The sequence below is a fragment of the Octopus bimaculoides genome, chromosome 16, assembly GCF_046866305.1.
Source record: "Octopus bimaculoides isolate indiv1 chromosome 16, ASM4686630v1, whole genome shotgun sequence".
NCBI lineage: Eukaryota > Metazoa > Mollusca > Cephalopoda > Octopoda > Octopodidae > Octopus > Octopus bimaculoides.
This window is the reverse complement of record NC_142943.1, coordinates 51,265,725-51,268,224: the sequence shown is the minus strand read 5'-3', so window position 1 is coordinate 51,268,224 and position 2,500 is coordinate 51,265,725.

Here is a 2,500-nt window from a genome sequence, read left to right as displayed (position 1 = left end):
TGTATGTATGTATATGTGTATCTGTTGTGAATTGGAAAATAGGCAAAGTTTGATCAAAATTCATCTTCCCCGTGGCAGAAATGTTTGGTCTTAACTTTTGAAACCATTGCCTTCCTTCTTGCAACTCTTCGTTCATATCTAAGTTATTTCAATACAGCTCTTGCATAATATAACAATACCTATATAGAATTTGCAACATTTCTGCATAAAGTTTGAGAAATCCCCTTCTCTTAACTATCATTTTTGCCATCTCAGAAACTTTAGAAAAGACATCTAAGTATCTTTTACGTACAGTAGACCTCTTCGATACAACTCTCGTCTATGTTTTTCATTGCTTGATGATTAATAACGAGCAATGTAGGTATTTCTCGATTGGAATTTGCATGTAGGTATTGGTCCATGACTTGCTCACATGCAAAGGCCGATACAGCTTGGTATCAATGACGTCGTAACTCATTTCTACAGCTGAGTTAACTAGAGCAACGTGAATTAAAGTGTCTTGCTCAAGAACACAACACACAGCCCGGTCCTGGAATCGAACTCACTACCTCATGGTTGTGAGCCCGATGCTCTAACCACTGAGTCATGCGCCTTCACCACGTACATGCACTAACATACATATATCCACGCTCGGAATTAGGTTTCTGACTAGAATCTGTATGCACATAAGTGCACACACACAAGGACACGCATACACACACGTGCACGCATGCACACACACACAAATGATGAACACGTTGACGTAAATGTACACGGGGTTTCACATACACATAACATTGGGCGATGACTGTAGGTTAATCGGACTCTCACTCATAGCTCACATGCTGAATTAGTTATTGAAAGACTTGGGTACTTAAGAGAACGTGTTGAAGATATCTGTGTCAGGGCTGATGCTTTTAACATGTATAGGTCAAGTAGAGACATCAGGCTAGCTTATGATATAATCATCGTTTCCTTAATACACTGTTAAACTAATTACTGCTGTATAAGGTGTAACCTCTCGAAACAAAACTGGTTTTAACAAATTATAACAAAGTAGATTTTTAAATGAGACTATCTTTTTCTTCACCTGATAAATTTCACTCTAGGAGTGAAATTTAGTTTGAAATTTAAGCGCAGCTATTAACCGAAAAACTAATGTAATTATATATGCACATGATGTTCTTTAATATAAAGTGTATGTTAACGAAATCACGTGTATATAAAATTACAAAACTATATTATGCATTTTACATAACACATTCCTTATCTAAAAGAAAGCATGCAATAACGGAAGCTAATTACAATTCTCTACGTAGCCTTAGGACACGCTAGAAATAGCTATTAATTCTTGCTCATATCACACCTTATTTTCTCTTAAAAAGAAAGAAATTATATACTCTAATATTGTCACAGGTACAGCTCGCTGTTAGATACTATAATTACAGCCGATGCTGAAGGCGCTAGCTGTAACCTACACACTATCCAATAAAGTTTGTTCCAATGTTAGGTTGTGTTCTACGATAAGGCAGCAAGTATTTACATGGAGAGGAATAACAAGGAATAATCTACGAATCATTTAAGCTTTGCTGTGTCATCAGAAATAACTTCCTCAACATTTAGCCTCCGGAAGTATCTCTCCTTTATGTCTGGTATACATGTGCATATTCACAAAGAAACAGGGACAAATTCATTGATTGGGTTTTATGCATGTATTAGTAAATATATACATAAGTAAATGTAATGAGAAGCAAGTCAGGCAGGTCAATTTACACAGAATATTAAATACATTTAATAGAGAAAATAATGTACATGTGTATGGATATAAAATGGTCCGATTTACAGACTATAAATAATAGCTGATTCTGAAGGCCTGGTGGTCCGGAATAATGATAGATTCTTGGATCCATTATCGGATAACACCGCCTCCATGTTCAGGGAAGAATTTTACACTTGAGATGTTGACAGGATGGACTTTAAAGATGGAATATAGAGAACCGCCATGATAGATCGCTAGCCACTAAACCCTATTTATTTCTGTGTTGTTTTCTGCCGAAGAGCGTAGGCTCGAAGCGTAAAAGACTTTCTCACTTCCCGAGCGTTAATGCATCTGCTTGTTGTTTACACACCCGTCTTTGTCTTTTGTTTTATTTTGTAAGTTCTCATTATATATATATATATATATATATATATATATATATATATATATATATATATATATATATATATATATATATATATATATATAGATATAGATATAGTGTAAAATTTATCTGGGCAGCTGGGTGCAATATAAACGGTGTAGAAAAAAAATTTAGTCGTCAAAAATTTGTTCGACTAAGGGTGGTGCTCCAGCATTACCGCTGACAAATCACTGAAACAAAACAATAAAAGAATATATAATATAAAGAATATACATATATATTTTATTCTTTTACTATATGTATTATATATATACATATGATTATATATATATGTATGTATAAACACACACACACACACACACACACACACACACAGA